This window comes from Rattus rattus, chromosome 10 (assembly GCF_011064425.1).
Source record: "Rattus rattus isolate New Zealand chromosome 10, Rrattus_CSIRO_v1, whole genome shotgun sequence".
In the NCBI taxonomy this organism is placed as follows: domain Eukaryota; kingdom Metazoa; phylum Chordata; class Mammalia; order Rodentia; family Muridae; genus Rattus; species Rattus rattus.
Window position 1 is genome coordinate 64,681,747 of NC_046163.1, and position 11,807 is coordinate 64,693,553.

The window sequence follows — 11,807 nt, forward strand, 5'->3', positions numbered from 1 at the left end:
TGTTATATGATCTTGCTGATACCGCAGATAAAATACAGCCACAATTTATTTTGGTAATTTAATCCGATAGGAGTTGGAGAAAATCCTGGCTGTTCACATGCTATTTCAGGATGACGTGACCCACCCTGATCCAGGGAAATCGAGTTAAACTGGGCCTGGTGTTTTCCCCCTCTGTTTTGTAGCAACATTATGCTGGGCTATGTTTAACCCCAAGAAAGCTGACAGCACTGACCAGATTAGGAAGGGGAGCCCTGGGTTCTGCTTTGACGTAAGAATAAGTCTGATTTAGCCATCAATTAGAATGTATTTTTGGAAAGCCATAAATGGTTTTCCAACTCCCATTTCCAGTTTAGGGAATTAATTGTCTCTCATAGAAAGTCATCCTAAGACTAGGTATGGGGGAAAGAGACTCTGCCTTCTTCGTTTTGGCCTGAATGAATGTATACCAGGCTGCATTCTGTAGAGAAGTCCCAGGTGATTGCGACACAGATGCCATCCAGAACTTTCCTGCTTTGGCTAGACAGTCCGTTCCGCTAAACAGATCTGAGAGTCTGTTCAATACATCCCAAAATAGTGGCAGGGAGCCACACAAGCTCTGATATTATACTTTCTCCAAATTGTGTATGTTTGTTTTCCTAAAGCACCTTAACTCTCGCGATCTTTCATTCCTTTGGATGTGCTACTGACCTTAGCATGAATATTGGTCCAAACGTTGGGCAGGTTTGTGTGTTAAGTGGTTCTTATCCATGTGATGAAAAGAGGCAGATGAACGGCCATCACAGAGATGTTTCTGAGTACATGGGTGTCTTCCTACAATACCTCCTGCCCACTCCCTCTGGCTTAGACAGTCCCCTCTTCCAGCTGATGTTTTCCAATGGACACAAAGGCTGGTGAGATGGGGTATTCCCAGCTTCCGAAACTGGGGACAATGTCTCCCTCACGCCATAGCCAAGGCTGGTCTCAGAGACTTCGTGTCCTCCTGCCTCTGCCTCCAAAGTGCTGGGACTGCAGATCGTGTGTGTGTGTGTGTGTGTGTGTGTGTGTGTGTGTGTGTGTGTGTGTGTGTGTGTGTGTGTGATTTGCCATACCTGTGTCCTCATTTCTTCCTTTATATTTCTACCTCTTTTTTTCTTCTTCCCATTCTGGTATTTTTGGGGGGAAGGTGTAATATGCAGAGTCCTCTCCTGAGTGCTGGAGATGGTGAGACACTTTTGAACTCATTCCTTCATTACAAAGGTTACAAGGATAGGATAAGGAAATGATCTAATGGGGACTGGAGTAAGAACACTAGGAGAGCCAGAAGCCACCAAGGGAGGCCAGTTCATGCAAGAAGGGCTCGGTTAGCGCCTGTGGGCTGGTGGTTTGGATAGAAACCTTGTATTCTCTTCAGGACACCACCCCTCCCCCGCCACTTCCTTCTTCCTTCTCTCTTCGTCAGCATTCTATACAAGCCAAGTTTCTTGTCCCCTTCCAACCTTGGTTGGAATCCCACATTAGGGAGCAGAAGATCTGAGAAGCCCTAAGGAAGAAGAAGTTACAGCTGAAACCTCAAGAAAATGACCTTGCCCGGCATCCAGTCTAAAACAATAGGAACCAGGAGACCGGAGAGAACTCAGGACCGGTTGGTCTCTCGCTGCGGTCTCTGACTGCTCTCAGAGAGTTATTCTCCATGAAACAGATGAACACAGCTTTTATTACTGAGGCAAGGTTGCCTTGTGTGACTCAGACTAGCCTTAAACTTCGGACACTCTTTTCTCTGCCTCTCCTGTGCTGGGATTACAGGCACACACAACCTCACGTGGCTTGAGCACACGCTTCCCGAGTGATGTGTCTGCCGTGTGTCTCTGTAACCTGCTCTGGCTCAATGATAGGTGAAGTGTGTCTCACCCACGGGGGTGGACTTCTGCCTTTCCCTTCTTCTGGAAAAGACAACCCTACTGCAAAGTCCTAAATGTACTGAGCCAACAAAACCAACAGCTCTCACCATCCCTCAACTGTCACCATTCCTCAACTGTCACCATTCCTCAACTTTGATCCTCTTTTCTAAACAATCCAGGCCATAAAAAATAGAACTGCGGTTATCCAATTATTCTTCTATTAGAATCAAAAATTAAAAAATAGAAGCTAGATTAAGCCCGCTATGAAATCTTACTTGAAGGTCGAGGAGAAGGCTCCCTGGGTACAATGCTTGCTTCACAAACCTTAGGAGCTGGGTTTGGATCCCCAGAACTCACTAAAAAAATCTTAGTACTGTGGCATATGTCTCTCACCTCAAACACTAGGGAGTTACAGAAATGTGAGCGTCCAAGGGGCCGACTGGCCAGCCTCACTAACCAAAACGGCGTGCTTCGTGCTCAGTGAGACTATGTTTCAAAGGACTAAGCTAGAGAAGTGGCTGAGAAAAGACGTTCTGACCTCTGGTCTCTATACATGCCCATATGGGAGACAGCACTTTGCACACAAGTGTGTAGGTCTACATATAACCCACGTATGCATGCACATTGCACACATGTACACACACGTGTGTGCACACACATTCTAAAGAGAAAAAAGACCTGCTTATTTTATGACTTAAAACCAAAATGATTTAACCTATTGACAACAGTTTTGTAGTTAGACACACCAAACGAGCGGATGTTTCTACCCATTCTCTAGCAGGTGGGGATCACTTATCTGTGTCCTATCTGGATTTTCTGGGGTCTGCAGGTTTCACTGAGCTACATGAAGATCCCTGTCCTTCCTTCCAGAGTTAATCTTCCAGAGTAGATTGCAGATCTGTGTGAGCCAAAGAACTCGATGTTTACTTGCTTTTTCCCAAGACCTTCTCACACTCACCTTCTCTGACTGGCCAGGGCGACTGCCTCCCTTGAGTGAACCTGTGCATGCGATTGAAGCTTGTGAACTGCTTTTTTTCCCTCTCATTCTCATGCTGGTAGAAGCAAAACCTCTCTCTCTTCCTCACTGTCTTCTACCTTCCACCTTCTCCACTTTCCGCCAAATTCTACAGAGTCCACAGAACTTCTCGGGCTGTTTCCTTGAAAAAAAAAATCACAACCACTCTCTTCGTCTTTGTTGGATGTTTTATAGACATATTTGAGCTTCCTTCAAGCGTATGTGCCGACATCTCACCTAAAACCTTCTGATGATGGCTTGCTTGGTTTGCAGCTTAAGCCAACAGCCCAAGGTCAATAAGTGTTCAAAGACGGAAGACTGCTCAAATATATCATCAAACTGGTAACGTACCTACTCTGTGGGAGCATGTATAGATTGCTTCCCTGGTCTCTCTCCATATCACTCCCATAGTAGGAGAGATATTTGTTAAATTAGTGAATGAACTGAGTGTTATTTAAAATGTATACAGGGGTGAAGAGATGGCTGGGCACTTTAGAGTAAGTTCTGTTCTTTGAGAAGACGTGTTCCCAGCACCCACGTCACCACCTCCTGTTAACTCCAGCTCCAGATCTCACTATACAGATCTGGACTATGAAGGTAACAGAAATCACACATTTATGCCATCACATACATTTATATACACATAATATAAAAGGATTTTAAGAAGTAAGATGTATCCAAGGTTATGACACAATGCCTTCCTCCTGTGTGTTAATGGTGCAGAAGTGTCACCCTTCCGAGATGATGTCACTGGGTCCCACCTCATCTCTTTCTCCCACCTCCTGAACTCCCTGATGCTTTCCCTGCTGGATCCTTGCTACATAGTTCACCTTCAACTCTTCACCGTTCTCTTTTATTTTTATTAATTTTTATGTCTATGAGTGTTTGGTCTGTATGTACATCCACCCCTGTGTGCCTGGAGCACACAAAAAGTCAGAGGAGACTATTGGATCCCCGGGAACTGGAGTTACGGGTCTTTGTGAGCCACCATGTGGGTGCTGGGAACTAAACCTGGGACCTCTGCAAGAGCAGCAAGTGCCCTTCCCCTCTGACTGTCTCTCCAGCCCCAGACTTCATATCATTCTGACCTCTGTGTCTACACCTTCAAGTTCTAGTTCTAGTCCTAGTTCCCCAGTGACTGCTTCGTCTTACAATGTCTGAACAAACTTTACACTGTGTGTGCATGCGTGCGTGCGTGCGTGCATGTGTGTGTGTGTGTGTGTGTGTGTGTGTGTGTGTGTGTGTGTGTGATGGACTGTGAACACAATCCTAACTGTTGGGAACTCTTAATTATCCAGGTCAAAATAATTTGCATAGATAAAGGAAATTAATCCTGGAGATTACTGTATCTAAGCAACCAGGAATGAATTTCTTCATCTGTTCAGAAAACTAAGTCATGGAATCCAATCTAGGGAGTTGAGGGGAACAAAAAGAAGAGATGAAGAAAAATGGGCATTAATATCATATTTCTGTAGAGAAGTGCGTTGGGCAGTTATCTGCTGAATTCTCCTCTACCATGCACACACGTAAACTGTATTATTGCGAGTACCTATTAAAGGAAAACACAGGTTCTCCCCGGTGCACTCCTTCAGGTTGAACCCAAATGTGCTCCGCATCCAGAGCCCCTGCACTCTGATTTTCCTCAAAGCGTTGGATCATAATTCACCCAGATTATTAGCAATTTTCTTTCCTTATTGCATGATTTCTGTCTGCCCCTGGGTGGTTCTGTTTTAATTAGAAGAAAAATAGAATGGAAAAGTTTCAATTGTAAACACACGCAGAGGTCCTGCTGGCAACGATGCGTTTGGCAGAAGGAAGGCCTGTGGTCAGCTTAGCTACTCTTTATTGGCTCACAAACAAGAGCGATTTTGAAGGAAATTAGAATACATTTTTTAAAGTGACAATTTTCTCCATCAGGTAGATTACGCTATTTCCTGTTATTTTATGATACTGATATTTCACTTATACATTTTTCTCCAGCTCCCATAAAATTTTCCATCTGGAGTGAACTTTTCTAATCTCTTTGTAAGCTGCTGGATCTGCCGTCTCCTTTCTGCTTGCTCTTTCGTTCATTCTTCTCTCTTTCTCTCTCTCTCTTTCTTTCTTTCTTCCTTTCTCTCTTTCTTTCTTTCTTTCTTTCTATTTCTTTCTTTTCTTCTTTTTTCCAGTGTCAGTTTCCAGGAATCTCTATCAGATACCAGTGAGCATAAACTTACAATAGCTTAAGAGCTTATCCAGAGAGCCAGCTCTGCAGAACAGAGGTGGGGGTAGAAACCAGACTCAAATACTGAAGTTACCTTTGCCTGAAACCTTAGCTCAGGCCTCCAACAGCTTACAACAAAAATCCTTCAAAATTAAGAGTCGTACGGTTTCCAGCTGATAGACATTTTCCACACAGGGGATGAAAGGGCAGGTACAGCCAGGCGTCCTTTCAAAGGGGAGGGACAGCAATTGGCTGTGGTTGTGGGCGAGAGGAGGGGGATAAATGCTCTCTAAAAGCTTAAATTGTACCAAGCAGATCCTTTCCTGACCCCCTTTCCCAAGGGAACCGTAAAGTCTTCCCAGGGAATGTGAAAGAAAGAGAACAAAGGCCGCGGTATCGCATGGATGAAGTTACAGGCTGATTACAAGTCACGTGATGAGATTTTATTACTGCGGGAACAAGATGGAAAACCTTTCTCTGCCGACATTATTTCCTGCCTCTGGATTACAGTGGGGTGTTTCTTTCATTTAGACGATGTGGCCTGTCAGTAGGCTTCCCTGTGCTCACCTTTGTTAACCGGCCATGCAGTGGTGTAACTTCACCGCACTCTTTGCGTGCCTGCCCTCTGCTATGTTCCTGTCCCAAGTGTTTTGCTGTCGTTTGCAGAATTTGGACAGCATTCCACAAGAGTTTGTATAAAGAGAATATAGGGCGGGTAAGAACATTGTTTAGTAGAATTTTTAATTAGGAAAGTGAGAGATAAGAGGGCCAAATGGTAGGGTACTTCCGGGCAGGTGCCAGCTTGTGGTCACATGAGAGAAGGCTTGTGTGTGTCTTGATGGGCCATAACTGTGAATAAACAAGGACACAGAAAGCTGTAACAAACCCTGAGACCTTTAGTGAAGAGGGTGGTCTGGCACTTGAGGACTAATGGCCTGGCTCTTCTGCATGGGCTGGGGGATCATCATCCAGTGTTCACAGTACAACCTAAGGAGCTGTGAACATTTACACAATTCTCTAGATTATTCAAACCAAAGAAAGACTACAAAGGAAATAGAATGTCCATGGTGGTTTCCTTCTGGATGTACCTGATCACACATTTACTGATATCAAATCAAGAATGCTACAGGGCAAAGTAATTATGTGTTTTGTTTTTCCCCAGTGAGTGGATGAATTACAGAAATAGTAGGGTTCTATTTTATTATTCAATTTTCTTGAGTCCTTAGACCCTCAGCACCTAAAATGAGAGGTATTATATTGAACAGTTTTCTTCAAACTATTTTACACAAAACGTCAAAAGTTTCCAGCGGTTTGAAGACCCCCTGGCTTGCTTTCTCTCCAATAAGGTTTTGCAAAAGCAGATCCACTTCCTGGCATGATGGTGTAGCCAAGAAATCATCCACTCTTTGGTTATAAAAACTGTCCAAACTGAGAAGTCCCCCCCAATCCCGTGAAAATTAAAATGATTTCTAAGAGAAACAGATCGAATGATACCTAGCCGGTGAATGGTTGACCAAAAGTGAGGTATTGATATTGTGTTAAAGAGGGTGCTTAAGGAAGGTGAAGACTGGTCTATACAATTATAATAAACTATAATTATTGCTCTGAAATATCTTACCATTGCTTTGAAGAGTGGTTGTCTGAATTAGCTTTCAGTTACTGTAACAAGTATCTGAGATAACCTAGTAAAGGGGAAGATGTGTTTCTGCCTTAGGTTTCAGAGTTTCCCTTTTGGCCTGTGGCTAGGGAACACCATCTGATAGAGTGGCTGGTGGAGAAAGTCATTCACCTCAGTGCCTGGACAGAGGGAAGGAGGGGAGAAAGTTATGCCTCTGTGGGCTCCCCCAGCCTCAGACCTCCTTTGGGGTCTCCCTCTTGCAGTCCCTATCACTTCCCAGTCACACCATTCTGAGAAAGAGGCTTTGGATGTTTGGGCCTTTGGTAGGCAATGCCAGATCAAACCTACAGCAGCGGGGAGCTAGCTGTGGCAATGTGGTATTTCTACACCTTTTATTCCCTCCATTTAGAAGCTAAATGCCTGCTTAGAAAAGCTGATCATTTCTGGGATGATGGCTGTAATAACTAAAACCAGGGACCATGCAGGGATCAGGGACCGGGTACATTCTGTAGAGCTCTTTTTAAGATTAGCTTAAAATGTCTGTTCTCCTCACTGCTGTCAAACACACTGATCCCCCCGGCTCCTGCATTAGACTAATTTTCCAAAGTTATGTGTAAACAAAGGACAAACTCCCTCCTGTTTTCATCCAAATTATGAAAGCAATGTGTCTGCAGTCAGCTGAGGCTGAGACATGGTAAATGTAACCACAACGACCAGGTCCAGGGGAAAGCCTACTGGGAAAGATCTGGAGCTTCCTGGTCTGTCTGCAGGAGTGAGCTGCGAGATTTGCCTGGCCAATCAGTCTTAAGCTGATAAACAGATACAAGTGCTTGTGAAGAGTTAGAGAAAAATCAAAAGGGTATGCTCTCTTTTGTTTGCTCTAGTAAAACATAACATCTGAACCAAGCGTAAGCACATTTGAGCATGGCATCCCACAGTGCTAAGATTTCCACATGGTTATGCTACAGAACTCTACAACTCTTTCTCATCCTTACACATCCTTCTTTACCTGTACCCCATGCCCACAGCCGTCTCCACTCTCCTCTCTTCTTCTGTGAATTCACCTAGGTTCCTCGTATCAGTAGACGCATATAGTATTTGCCTTTTGGGGACTCGGTGTACACAGTTCTGAGAGTCTGTTCTTGTGGCATGTGTCATGATTCCTTCCTCTTTAAGGCTGAGTAACACTCAGTCATGTGTCCATACTACAGTCTGTCAAGCACCCGCTGATGAACATTTGAGTTGAAACTGACCTTTCAGTGAGCATTTGTGTTGTTTCTTCTGGCTACTTGACCCTTTGGCTAATTACCTAGAAGTAGCCTGTTGTTATATGGTGGCTTTACATTTAATTTCTGAGAAATCATCAAACCATTTTTTTTTCCCCAGAATTGACTATATTTTATGTGATTGCCATGAAAACCAAATGTTGTTCTGATTTTTTTTGTGTCAGGAAGCACAAGTTGGAAACAAGTATCCATACTGAATTTTCCAAGAAATGACCCAGTATGTTCCAACTGATATGTGTAAATACTTAGAGTTTTTCCAAAATTCAGACATCTGCATCATTAAATTCTATCATCTACGGTGTGAAAATGAAAGGAGTGAAACCCTGTTTATTGACCAAATTCAAAGTCCACACATCTGGAAATCCAGGTTATAATAATAGAGAGCTAATATTTAGGCAGAAAGCCATCAATAGAAATTATATGTATTAACTCTGCCCTGGTCCACTGCTTGATGTTCCCTTCTGGATAGCCTAAGAAATTTAACAACTTCTACATTCTCCTTGAATAGTCTGTCATCCAGTTACATGCTAAGTATCATGGGAGGCTAGGATGTGGCAAGGCATTAACATGGACTCAGAACTTACAAAGTTGCCAGCACTACACATGACACACAGTTAAACTTAATTTTAGATAACAACAACAAAATGTGTTAGGTTAAGTATGCTCCGCTCAACAATAGGGACAAACTCAAATTTAAGTGTATATCTTGTTCCCTTTTTTGTTCACTAAATTGAGCACACCTAGGTAATTCACTGTAGTGTACAGGCAGGAAAGGCAATCAAACAAAATTGTGGTGTCACTAGGGGGCGCCATAAAAATGAGGGCACAGCCATTCTGGAAGGGAAGAGACCATCTACCGAGTCCAGTGCTGATTGAGCAGCAGGTTCCATCAACGTAGCACCCCCCCCCAAACCCCAAAAGTGGTGGGGACCAGCTAAACAGCCAGGTTCCTGGCATACAGTCAGGCTTGGTTCAACAGCCCAATCCACCGAAGCAGAAGCCAGTGTGGGTGGACACTGACCACAGCAACCACAAAGGGAGAGTGTCACCAGCCTCCGAGGACATCTGAGATTTCCAGGTACCCTGCCAAAGAAAGAATGGTAGACATTGGAAAGCAAAGGGTCTGAGCTCAGGCCAGAACCTTGTTCAATCTCATTGCGATGGCTCATTGATTACCCTCTACCACAATGCATGCATGCACAAACACATACACAGACTCCCAGAAAATATTCCAGGTTAACTTTACTTCTCCAGAACAGAAATCAGTTTGCTCATGTGTTCTCTGCGACTTTCCAAAGTAGCTGGCTGTGTGTTGTATGTGGTCTTTTACAGTTTGCCTTTCAACCTAGACATCATCGATTTGGGCACCTCACTCAGACCCCCCAGTCTTCCAGGTATCAAAGGAAATACTTCAAAGTTAGAGACATCAGTGATTTCAAAAACAATAAAGGCAGTCAGTGCCAAAAACTACAGTACAGATAAGTCTTAATGAACACCAACTATCCGTCCTGAACATAACATAGTTCCTGGAATTTCCCTCTCTGTATTCTTAAGAGAAACACAAGACTTGAAAAGCTAACGATCACTTCACATCACGCCTCTGGCTCCAAACTTCATTTACCCTCCCCTCAGAAGCTCCAGAGCTTGGGAAAGAGGTGCAGAATGTCTGAGACCCTATCTACCCACTATACCTACATTTCCTCAGAAAACATAAAACCTATTGGAAGTCAGAGCGACATGACTTAGCAGGCCAAGCACTTAGTGCACCGGGGTCTCTCTCATTAGAGGAAGAAAACATAAAAATAGAAAACCATAGGCTTATCGAGTGATCTGAGCCACATGCTGGACACAAAACCTCAGGCTTCGGGTTTATCCAGCAGAGGACAAACACTGGCCAGCTAGTGTGAAAATGGCAAGCAGTGCTTTGCTAAAATTTATTATTCTTGGGAACAAAACCAGAAAGTGCACAAAGTGGGTTTAAAAAAAAATGAAGCCTGATTCAACTCTCCATCTAAAGGGCTGAGAATTTATGGTAATGGAGCAGAAAACAGTTGCTCAGAGGGGTAATCCTGTCCATGTGCAGCGAATGCTTATATGATGGGATTTGAGGGTTCTGGACAACAGCTTCCGCTAGGAGACCACGTGTGCCACATGTTGAATTAACAAAGGCATATATGAAGATTTATGAGAAAGAGAATGCACACGTGCACCCACACACATGCACACATATGCATGCTCGCACATGCATGCACGCACATGCATGCACACACACACACTTAGATATGCCATTTTGTTGAAGATTTTGTCTTTGTTCAGAAGTCTTGCTTTACTGTATTGTTAGTGAATAAGACAACCGGAGGATAATTCTGCTCAAAATCCTTTTTTGCTATTGGAAAATTAGACACAATTCTGTAGCCAAGCCACCAGCAATGTTGGTTAGCTCTGGTGTGGTAATTTGCCATTTGAAACTGACTCGTGAGCCAGGCTTGGTCCTGGAAACCTGATCTCCCTGACATGGGAATGAAGAAACGGACAGACATCCGTACAGAGAAGCTGGGATCAGGTGGGGGATGCTCACTTTGATGGAGCAGCACCAACTATGCACAGCCCACCCCTGGGCCCCAACATGTTTACTCTATACAACTGCGGGGGGTGGGGGGAAAGGTCAGCTAGGAGAAAGGAATTAGCTCGGGCTCCCTAGAGGGTCTCTCTAGGTGAGCAGTCTTAGGCTGTAAACAGCCAAGAGAAGGACAGTTACAGTTAGTAGGTTTTGCACATATGGAGGAAGGCCCAGCCTCAGCCATTCCTGAGTCTGACCTGAGGAAGGCTTTGCCAGTTCCCATGGGTGCCTTGCCAGTGATGCACACTCCCCAGGGCTTCAATCGACCCTTACACTTCCCTCCGGGCTTCCTGAGTTCCCCACACATCTTTGATTATCAGGATATGCATGTTGAGATGGACATTATTATTGGTATTTTGTGTTTGAAGAAGCAGAACAACTATTTCTTCAGACTCATGTCTCCACAATCCTCCCATCCCTGCTCCCCCATTTCTCCACCCAACTCATCTCCCTACACCACTCTCATCTCCCTGACCAAGTTACTGCTTAATGAAGGGCTGGTTCCCCGTGGATTCTTTGAACCTGTTAAGTCTCAGTTAAAAGCATGAAGAAACTCTACCCGACCTTTCCGAACACATGCGTCTTCTTTTCTACACCACCCCATGTTCCTTCCTGTGTGTCCCCTAAAATAGCATTATTACACTTGGCGGTAATAACTTCCTTTGTGGTCTGTCTTCCCCACTAAGTTTTGGATCCCAAAAAGGAAGAAATCATGCCCGGTGCTGAAAAGATGTAGGTGCTGAAGAAAATATCTGTGAAACGGATGAACAGGGCAACTTCCCTAGGCTCAGCATGCAACTGTTACACAAGGAACTCAAGTCCTTGTCTCTATAGAGGGTCATTTGTTGGTAAGGCTGATTAATGTATGTAGGTTGCTGTCATTACGCAGGTGAAGGCAGGTACAAGACGGGATGAGGCCTGTCATTGGATGAGAAGGAAGGATGGGCGGGAGAAAAGTTTTAGAGGAGTCTGGAACCAAAAGGAGAAGAGGCAACAAAGAGAACATAGAGGCGGATGTTAAGATTCCTCTCTGCACTTTTACAGGTTGTTATGAATATTCTTAAGGGAAGGATGTGTACAGGGCTTTGTATGTCTAGGTAGGCAATTATATCTTATCAATTGGAACAGAGATTATTGTGTTGTGTGTTCTTTCATGTGGCAATTTAAGTTCAAGAGAATATGTGGTGG